Raw genomic sequence first — 11,809 nt, forward strand, 5'->3', positions numbered from 1 at the left:
ACCAAAAGATCCAGGAAATGCTGCTGGGATTTATAGGGCTCGTTGGCTGGCGCATCTGTCACACAGTGCCTGTGTTGCCAAGTTACATGGGAAAAGCAGTGCAGTGCTCCACTGCTGTAATGGCATACAGTTGGGGTGGGTGCCTGCTAAATTTGAGAGAATCATGCAGCCATAGAATATCTGAGTTGGGACCCACCAGGGTCTTCCAGCTCCTGGTCCTGTGCAGGAACACCCCAAGATCAGTGGTGCTATCACATTGATTTAATACATTAGTATTGAGATTAGAAGTAGGAATTGAAATGGCATTTTTTCCTTTGCAAAGATAGTTTGCAGGACATTTTAAAATGTGATTGCTATAATGTGATTTAATGGTGTAAGCAGTGTGCTGTTACTTGTGTCTCTGTAGTCACACAGCTACACAAGTGGAAAAAATGATACCGTGGTAAAAATGTACTCAGAAACAATACAAATGGGAATAATTAGTTTAGGATGCAAGTGCATGGTAGAAATTATTCAGTTTATGTCATGCAGCTTTGCCCAAATATCTTCAGATATGTGTGGCTACTATCCTTGTGAGTGGCAAAATGCTTAGAAGAGACCAAAAAAAAAAAAAAAAAAAAAAAAAAAAAAAAAAAAAAAAAAAAAGGAGAAGAAAGAAAAAAGAAAAAATAAAAAAGAAAAAAAAAATCTCATTCCTTTAGAGAACTTGCAGTTTAGCAACTATGCACAGGCAAACAGCAGAAAAGAGGGAGTTCCTAAAAACAAGCAGCAGATACTTCCCTCTTTATCTTCAGTGTAAAAAACCCTGCAAACCCAGCTGTTTGATGATAGTGCAGCATTTAAACCACAGTACTATTTTGCTTTTTTAAGAGTTGAAATGCTGCATAAGTAGTGATTGCAGTATACTTTTCCTTTGGCTTTGGATAATACTGGGTTCACAAAAAACTTGTGTCTATTTTACTGTTTTTATTGGACTTTCTGCTGTCATATCTACTGATTCTCTTGAGATCTGACTACTACAAATATGCAGGAATTAGCTGAAAGTTTCATTTTAAATGACCTTTTTGCCTAAAGATATTATATTACTCCTTAGAGAATGTTTTCACGTATGGTTTTCAAATTAAAGATGCTCAGACGCTCCTCTGATATCTAAGTCACTCAAAACAATGTATATATTACTCATGTTGTTGAGGTATAAAATGTCTTTATATTTCATCAAGAAGTATTTCAAACCAAAAAACAGACAGAACATTCATAATTAAAGCTTCCATTTTGTCCTCAGTTCAGATAGTTGTTTTTTTAAATACTTTTTTTTTTCCTGTAAATAAAAAAGGAAGAGTTTTGAAATTAGATGTGAAATCTGAAATATTGGGGAAGAAAACCAAAGCTATCTCTTCAAAATGATGCATTAGGGGGCTTGTAGAGTGGCTCTCACTGCTGCTGGCATTCCCTTTCTCCTAGAGGCTCAAAAATGCCCTTGGCCTTACTCTGAAAGAGGCACTTTGGCCGTGACAGAGTATTTTTAATAAGGTTGACTGGTTGTTTTTTTCCCACAGGAATGCTGCTTCAGTTTCCTTTTGAGGCCCAAACTTAGCCTCTTGTGTTTGGATAGTACTATTATCTTACCTCCTTTATTATCTTAACTCCTTTCTGGAAGGAAGAATTTGAACCTCTGATCACAATACTCATTTGGAACTCAGCACAACACCAAGAACTGTTTCATCACATTATTCTCCTTACCTGAAACAAAGAGAAATGTAGGTCTTAAAGAGGCAGTATTCATTTGTAGTCTTCTCAGTTTTCCAGAAAGTGATTCAAGACAGCCAGCACAGCTTCACCAAGGGCAGGTCCTGTCTGACCAACCCAGTGATATTCTGTGATTGAGTGACTCCAACAGTGGACAAGTGACAGGATGAGGATGGCCTTTATCTGGATTTCTCTAAAGCCTTTGACATCATCCCCCCCGACATCCCTCCCTCTAAACTGGAGGGCAATGGATTTTATAAGCAGCCTCTTAGATGGGTAAGAAAGCAGATGGATAATTGTATCCAGAGGGTAGTGATCAGTGGCTCAGAGAGATGGACATCAGTGAAAAGTATTGTCCCTCAAGGATCTGCACTGGGACCAGTGTCATTTAATATCTTCATTAATGACATAGAAGAAGAGGTTGAGTGCACCCTCAGCAGATTTGCTGATGACACCAAGCTGAGTGGTGTGATTGACACACCTGAAGGATGGGATGCCATCCAAAGGGACCTGGACAAGCTCAAGAAATGGGTCCATGGAATCTCATGAGGTTTAATAGGACTGAGTGCAAGGTGCTGCACCTGGAGCAGCCCCTGGTATCAGTCCAGGCTGGGGGATGGACAGATGGACAGCAGCCCTGCTGAGAAGGACTTGTGGGTGCAGGTGGATGAGAGGCTGGACATGACCCAGCAATTGCACTCACAGCCCAGAGAGCCAAAGGTGTCCTGGGCTGCATCCAAAGCAGCGTGGGCAGCAGAGGAGGGAGGGGATTCTGCCCCTCTGCTCCTGTGAGACCCCGCCTGCAGGGCTGCATCCAGCTCTGGGCTCCCAGCACAGAGACATTGATGTGTGGGAGCAAGTCCAGAGGAGGCCACCAAGATGATGAGAGGGATAGAACACCTCTCCTATGAGGAGAAGCTGAGAGAATTGTGATTTCTCAGCCTGGAGAAGAGAAGGCTTAGGATGACCTAATTGCGGCCTCCCAGTACTTGAAGGGTGTACAAGGACAAGAGAGGTGGAGAGGGACTATTTACAAGAGCATGTAGTGACACAACAAGAAGGAATGGCTTCAAACTGGAAAAGACTAGCTTCCTAGATATTAGGAAGAAATTCTTTGCTGGGAGGGGATGAGACAATGAAACAGGTTTACCAGAGGAGCTGTGCCTGCCCCATTCCTGGAAGTCTTCAAGGCCAGGTGAGATGAGATGAGAGCAACCCAGTCTAGTGGAAGGTGTCCCTGCCCATAGCAGGGGGCTTGAAATGAGATCCTGTTAAAGGTCTCTTCCAACACAAACCACTGTGATGAAACTGAAGTAACTTTCAGTCCTCTTCCTATTTTGATTTGAATTTTTTTCATGCTTAATTTCTCTTTTCCTTTTGTCAATTGTAGTTGACAATTTAAGTTGTCAACTACATTGTGTTGCCATTTCCCATAGCAACACAAAACAATGGAAAGCTTTCTGTGTATACATTGGAAAAGGCAGAATCAGAAAATTTTTGATTAGTGACAGAGCTCCAAATCACTAATCAGTAGCAAAAGTGTTTGTCATTAATGATGAAAAGCACACTTTCTTTAGCAACTGGCCTAAAACTGTCAAGTTGGGGCAGACTCCTACACCCATGGAGAGGCCAAGATTCCCTGCTGATATTCACATATGAAAAAACAGTCCCCCACTGGAAAAAAAGGACAATAGGACATCTCCGTGCTTCTGGCTTCAATTTAAATTCTTTTTTTTTTCTAGTTATGCAGCTTTCTGATTGCAGTTATATTTGTAGTCATATTCTCTTATGCATAATTTGGTTTATTCTACTAAATATTTAAGCAACTGTCATAGCACAAGTAGTATTTTATGACTCTGTGTAGCCAAGATGCATAAAACTGCATTTTATTGCTTTCTGTTAATCATTCCCAATTTTTTATCTCTACCTTTAGCTTGTCAGCTGTCTATTCATTAATTAATTTTAAGGAAGCATATAGAATGCTAATATGATTTTAGTTATCAAGCCCTAACACGTTTTAGTAACTCAAACACTTTGCTTTTTTGTCTATTTACAAATGATATTCATTGAGGTCCAGTAGAATTAGCAGCAAAACACTTCCAAAGGATGTTTATGAAGGTAGCATATTTGCAGTGCTAAAGGTGTTAAAACAGGCATCTTACTGTCTCTAACATTTATCAGCAGACAAACCATATATTTCATGAAATCATTAATGGCTTGCAGCCTTCTATTTTTTTAAACCTACACTGATGTGGTCACAGCAATCAATGAAGAATCATTCAATGGCTTTTAAGTAAAATAAAGAGAAACCATCCATTCAACTGGGTGCTTAGCTGCTAGGAAATCATTAGCAAGCCCCAGAAAAATGCCCTAATTTTCAGATATGAACAGATATGGTTCAGCAGTCTTGTTCAGTAATGAGCAAACCAGTACTGGGCTAAGATTTCAGACAAAATATCTAATAGTATGTGGGTTATGTTTTACTGTTTAGAGGAAGAAAATTATTCCCTGCTAATAATTTCAATTTCATTTTGTGTCCACACTTGGGCATATCTACAAGGTGGATCAAGAAATATGATGGTGCATGTCAAAACCAGTATGTTACCTAATATTTACAGTGCGTGGATTGACTAATATTTATGACCATCTTATAAAGTATAATTTTAACTCAGACTAATGCAAGCAATAATTTATCTGTGGGATCCTAAGGCTTGCCTGTCTCCATGAATCATATCCAAAATCTCAAGCAGCTGTAAGCATATTTAGAAAATGTGAAGTTGTTCCTAAGATTCAGCACCTGTCTATAGAAATCTCTGTCTGAAAAAACATGAGCTGGAAATTGCACACACCTATGGGAATTAAAAGGTATTTAACCAAGACTGAATCCTGAGTTATCTCCACATTTGGGTGCATATAGGGGCAAAATATTTTCAAATATTCAAATATGTTGTAAATTATTTTCCTTTTTTTTTTCTGTGTTTGTTTTTACTGAACTTATATACATGTGGAAGTTGGTTCAAATCAACATCTGAATGCTACCTTCTGCAGAAATTGCAACAACTGTCAATATATTTTAAAATCACTGAGAGAGAACAGTTCAAAGGCAGAAATTATTAATCTTTGAAAGACAAGTCATATGCCAAGAATGTTATTCAAGTTTAGTGACTTTTGCTGTTTTCTGGTTGCTGCCTTTGTCAATATCTCTGTATTTCCATTAGTGCTGCTAAATGCAAAGTACATATTCCTAAAAGACTGCAAGGATGGAACACAAAAATCAGCCTTTCAAATGTCACTTAAATATATATAATTCTAATATTATTATTTGCACCATAGCTCCTAGAGTACTGATAAGCTCTGTTTTCATGTAACTAGATAAATATCTGAAAAGAAACACTTCTAGTCAAACCCCAACAAAGTCTACAGACTTAAATTTTCTATTGTTTCAATTTTTAGGTGGCAGAAATATGTTTTCTGGCATAAAAACTTTTCCTACTTGATATTTAGAAGTACTCCTAGTACACTGAAAAGCAATAAGCAAAAGAGTAATGCTGCCAAGAAGTCTGTGCATTCTGTCTGGATAATTTACTAAACGTGTTTCCACCATAAGTGCCTGGTACTCTGCCCATGGTAATAACATAAAACTCAGCATCATGAACACACAGCAGTATATTCCATGCTATTTCAAAGATATTCCCTACATGAGGAATGTCAGGCCAAGGAAGACTAATGTGTTAGATACTGGAGCTGGGAGATGTGAAATGGTGTCTTAATTACTAGTGGAGAAAAATGCAATCTGGGCTAAATCCATATTAGTGAAATTAATGGTCCTTCTAAACATGTCCTGCAGAAATAAAAATACAAGTCTTTATTAAAGTGTATGCAAGCCAACACTTTTTCAGTGCATGAAATATCTGCTCACTCTTCCGCTAACGTTTTATTCATACATGATTTCATAGTAGCTTAAATTTTCTAATACAACTCCCAAAATATATGCTTATATCCAGATGTGTGGTCTCATTTCAGAAGGACAGAATTTTCCCACAAGTCCCACTAAACAATCACAACTGAGCTGATGTGCAAAATTGACCTATTTATTTATGGACTTATTCAAAACTAACTGAAATAAAGGAAGAAAATATCTTGTGTGCAATAAATTGAAGGAATTTGCTATATACTTTAAATTTAAGCACTCACACAAAAGTTTGTCAAAAGAATCTTTAAAATACAAGAACAAGAATATGGTTAAGGAGTTTGGGTTTAGAGGAAAATTATTATTTCTGATCATTGACCTATTTTGGGAAATGTGTTTCTAAGTCTTTCCTATTGTAATTTATCTTTAATAAAAAGGAGTTGCAAAAAAACCTCTATATTACTGTATTTCTTACTCAGAATATCACACTCGCACAAAAATTTTCCTTCCAAACTATTTTTGAGAAAAAAGTGTTTCAGTGTTCTGCCATAGGGCAGAAGACATGTATCTGGAGACTAATGAAAATAGCCTTGAGCAAATGCACTCTAATAATATAAGCAAATGGCCTATTATAATGCTATTCAAACTATTTTAATTTCTCAGCCTATTAATGCAGTGTGTTTTCTCCCAGCCTCTCCTATAATCTGTTCTGTGTCTGTCTGAACAGTATGTGACTGAGAATGGTATTTATTTTACTTTTACATCATACTGGGAAGCGTTCATTGCCCTCTTTTAAATAAGCATTTTGAACTTCCTGTGGCTTGTGGAAAAAAAATGTTTTCTTTTAAATTATGTGCAAAACTGGATGAGTTTTGAGAAAAAAAAATCACTTAGTGACTAACTTACTCCAAAGAGCAGAATTATTTGTTAAATAAACCAAATTAAAGTTGTTAAATATGTGAAATATATATTTGAGGAAAAATCCTTATTAAAAAAATACAAAAAACCATGCAATGCCTATCTAGTAAACAGATTTGCCTGCTAATTTATGAATGTCTCTGAGACTTCTGCTTCTGTTGGGGCCCATCCTACATAAGCTACAGAAGCTTTCCAACATGCCTCTGACAGCTTCTTACTCTTCTGTTCTTATTTTACTCTGAGAAACCCAAAAACTACAACAAGGCAGCCCACTGAAATGTCCAGTCAAGGTCAGATAGCAGACAGGTTGCTTTTAGTGGCCTCTGTACCACATGCAGGCTTGAAAGGAGTCTAGCATTTAATGATATTATTCCAGTGTTCATTCCACTCTTGTCAGTTATCTGCAATTTAGAGATTTTTAGGAAGTCCACTTTTTAATTTAGAAACTTGGAACACAGAATTTGCCTTGTAGCAATATGGGTTACTTTTTCTAGGAGTTACCCGAGAAATTTGTTGGTGTGAGAGAAAGTAGAAAGTATTACCCTGTGGGAATATTTAAGTCTACATATTATTAAAGTCTCATTGGTGAATAATGGGAGAAGATATCAGAAAAATACATATTTCAGGGGAGGAAAACTTTAGGTGATTCAGTCTGGTGAGCAATAGGTTTTTAATCTGTCTCCATCTAGTACTCTCCTTCCCCCTTTTCTGTTTTATCTTCTGATTTCCTCCTTTAATTTAGCTAATGTTTTAATTTATTCCCATTCAATTATCTGCATGATGTATTTTTTTCAAAAGATATGTTTATTCCTAGGTACCACTCATTATTTATAGCACTATGTGCTAAAGCACAAACTTTTCAAGGCATACGTATTTTTGCTTACTGGACTGCCTTACATTTAGTGACATTTACTACAAAATATAATAAACACAACTACTTTGCCTTTTCCATATCTACCCTCCAAGAAGGGCTTTCACAAGTAAATATCTGGATTGCAAACAGTCTCCTCAATGCCAGAAAAAAAACTGTGATGTCTTTATATGATTCTACAGTCCTGTTGAGTTGAATTTTTTAAGTTGCCTGCATATTCTTTCATGCCTAAAAGTCACATAATGGTGTGTCTCAGCATTAATATGTTCCCCCAGTAACTGGTTCATGTGAAATGGATTGCTATAAAGTCCACATCCACGTTTTCATTGTACCAATGAAAAGGAAAGCTTGCAAATTTACTCCAAATTTTCAACTTCAGATGCATTAACAGACAGGAATATATTTTCTTTACCAAATTAAACAAACCACAAGATTTATCTGAATAATATGTTTCCCATTAAACATTTACAAATAATCTATGCAAAGCTAAAAGTAACTGAATCAGTCCAATTTAAATTACTGCTGTAAACCCAGTTATAATAGGTTGAACATAGCCTTATATTAAATTTTATTCTGTAACATTTACACCAGAGATACTGAAGAAATCCAAGCCTGCGATCCCTCAAGGAGAACAGCAGTCTTTGTGCACGTCTTATTTGTTGTTGTGTCTCAGAAAACTCTCTTACTCCAGGCATTTGAAGTGGATGTCCAGTGTCATTCATTTGCTGTTAAATGCAGAAGTGTTCAGAAATAACCTCCCCACCATATGTATATTTTTGCTGCTGATCACTTCCTCTCCTCCAAGACACACACAATGGAGCTTGGCTCAAATCTGATCAGAACTGATTTGCTGGGTTCTACTAGTGTTTACTGAAGAGAAGTGCCTGTGAAGTCTTTGGAGCAGTCTTCCAGTACCCTGCTTTAAGATTTAAATAAGAGAATCCATGGGAGAATCATAAACGGTTTATATTGGACGAGACCTTAAAAATCATAAATAAAAGAATAAATGAAAAATCAGAACATTTGGATGAAAAGTGTAGCAAGCAAAATAGTTAGAGAATTAACAGTTTGGAGAACAAGAAGGGGGTGATGACGCTTCAAGTACACAAAATGTTGCTATGAAGAAGACTGTCATGAGATGTCTCACAGAAAGTAGAACAAAATGTAATTGGCTTAATTTGCAGCAGATACTCACGTTTGGGAAATATTGGGAAACCTTTGCTAACCATCAGTAGAGCTGAGTAACTGAGTTAGACAGGAATAAAATAAATGTGCTTGTACAGGATTTACCTAGAATCCAGGAGAACCAAGTATTGAATGAAATTCTTTCCACAGAATTTTTACATGGAACAGGATGTAGAAAAGTGGTCTGTAGTAGGAATGGAATTTTTCATTGATTTTACATTTGATTGTGTTGGTTGTTTTAAAAATACTATACAACATTAATTTTGATTCTATTAAATATTATTGTACTTTTTCAACACACAATTTGGAAAATCAGATTTCCTCTCTGATGATTTTGTGTCTTTTTGCCTTCAAAGTGATAGATGATTATAAAGACAAAGTAAATTATATTCAGATAAAAAAGGTTAATTCTACGGTTTCTAAAGCAAAATACATGTTGATGTAAAACCATTTTTCATGGTGATAGAAAATATCCTTTTGCCCAGTTACTGCCTATATGGAATATGTTGTTCTGCAAGAGCTGAGAGATGGAAAGAAGAAAAGGATGCATAGAGTTCTGTATCTTATGTAATCAAGCGTTTATGGGTCTTGGACTTCTGAAAAGCTAACACAAAAATCCAAAATTTAGTAAGCAGTAGATCTAAACTAAAATCAAGCTTTTACACTTAAGATAAGCCTGGAAAGTCTGGGAAAAGGGCACACTGTAGGTCAGAGATTGGTAAAGCTGTTGCACATGTCACATCAGTCACTTCTGTTCACCAGCTTTATACAAACAAAATGAAACCAGGGAAAAAAAGAGGGTTAGGTACTCTAAATGTCTAGAAATTCCGTATTTAATTAAGTCACATTTTGTACTAATTTACTATTAAATTGCCAGCTGCCCTAAGTCAAGAGTTCATAGTCACAGGAGTCATAGGGTCAGTACAATATTTTTTATGGTCCCACTTAGCACCCAACACAAGGCTTATCTATCCTCACCACCAAAACACAATTCCTTCTCATTTAGTCTACAAACTGGCAAATCCCTAAATGCACATCACATCTTAACCAGACAAGATGAAAATATACCCTCGTGTCTTGGTTAAAAGCTAGAGTATGGAAAAGGTAAAATTCACATTTTTCAGAATAGGCCCAGGAATTCTCAGACTGGTAAATATTGTACAAACTTCTGTCACAAAGCTGTAATTTGACTCACTTTTTCATTGATGAAAGATATCTAGTATTATTTTTAAAAGGTTCTGACCTGAAATATAAAAATGTGAATTTTCATCATCTACATCTGCTGATCTTTTATTACAAAGAGAAGGTCATATTATGGCTTTGGTTTTTAGAAATAAAATATACTGAGATATACCTTTTAAGAAAAGCTATTAAAAAAATTGTAATCTAAAACAGGCTGAACCTTCTTTCAAGATTCAAATACTTTTAAGAACTACAAAAGCCATTTTGCTGTCTCCAGTTTATTTCACAATTACATTTCATACTTTTTTGGCATCACTAATATTGTTCTCCTTTAATCTGAAACATACTGTAATAAATTATAAGTGCACTCTTTGAAAAAGAAACCATACAAAGAATGCTTGATTTGGAAAGTAGCACCAAACTGTTTCAATGAACACAAGAATGGAGAGGCCGTGGGAAAACTTGCAGGAAAAAAGGGAGAATTTCAGTAGATGGTGCCAGCTCCATAACTCTGTATTCATTCATATAAAATGGCTGACCAGCAACCTTTGTGGATGGGAGTCAACATATTCAGAGATGAGGCTGTGGGCCATGGTGACAGGAGGTGACATTGAGATCTACACACAGAGCAAGGTTTTGCTGTCATTGTAGGTGGATACCTGGGCTCAACAGACAAATCAGGTCATTGAGCCTCTCAGGCTGGCAATGCTGTCTCCTGTGTGTCCTGGGAACAGTAATAACAAAGTAGAGAAGAGATCCCAGTCACCTCAGGTTTAGCACTTCAAAGCCACAAAACAAAATAAAGATGCATTAAAGAAATCTTAAACCTGACTAACCCTAGCTTGTCCCCACCAGCCTGCTGTAGTCCATAATACAGATGTTTATTCTGTTAAAGCTGGGGGAATGCAACATCTTTGGGACACAGGAAGGAAGAGAGGATTGCAAAATGGAGGCATAAACTATATTTGCTTCCATCCTAGATATTCCCTTAACAAATAGATGATGGTTCTTAGGCATCCCACACTAAATATCAGGTGTCCTTCAGGCTAAAATTGACCTAACCTATAGCCATAGTGAGACATCTGGGGAAAAAAACAAACAAACAAAATAAAGCCACAAAAGTTAGGGTTTTGTGAGGCCAAAAAGGTTCAACAGAATTTACGAGCTACTAGCATTTTCTTGGATGTATTTTTAAAACCTGCTTTTCTCACTCCTAATAATTTGTACAATAATTGTTTATTTTCTCTAAGTTAATTCCATTGTTTCTTTTGTCAACTCTTTCTCATTTTAAATTGACACAAGAATGAATGGCATTGCAGGCTAAAAGTAGGTTAGATAGAGCCTGAACTCCTCAGAGAGATGAATTTTCTAATTGTGACTGAAAGATAGGCATTTCCTCTTGTGAAGCTGTTTCAATTTTTTTGAAGGAGATACAGTGTGCAGGAGTACACTGAAAAACATTTTCAGAAAAAACTGTTCTAACCTATCCAAGTCTCAAAATGCAGTTTGGAGTGGGTTTTGTTTTATAAGTGAACAGTCTCTGAATAGATTTTTCCTTGCAGGCACATGTGGCTTCTTCGGAGGCAAGCTTTCCATCTTCCAATAAAAAGCTGATACACTAATTTTGAAACATCCTATGTATTTTTTGCAATTAAAGCACAATATGTTGATCCTTAAATTTAGTATTTGGTACAATACACTGATCTTTTCAAAAGCTGTTACATAGCATGGATGCCTAGCTTTTTTCTGTGTCCATCCTCCAGTGCATTATGCAACACCAGATTTTCAGAAACTGCACTTAGAAAATCAAAATTTATCATAGATATTTCAAAAAACTGTTAGTCACTTTTACTTCAGCCTTTAATGGTTTGTGTTCCTCATATATTTTGATAGATGAAGATGAGTCAAGAAAATCAGTGGCTAGGTTCTGAAATGGCATAAAACACAGGATGTTGCAATTTCAATAAGAATAGTATGATTTGTGTCTTCTGGAGATG

Source organism: Agelaius phoeniceus, chromosome 5 (assembly GCF_051311805.1).
Source record: "Agelaius phoeniceus isolate bAgePho1 chromosome 5, bAgePho1.hap1, whole genome shotgun sequence".
Classification (NCBI taxonomy): domain Eukaryota; kingdom Metazoa; phylum Chordata; class Aves; order Passeriformes; family Icteridae; genus Agelaius; species Agelaius phoeniceus.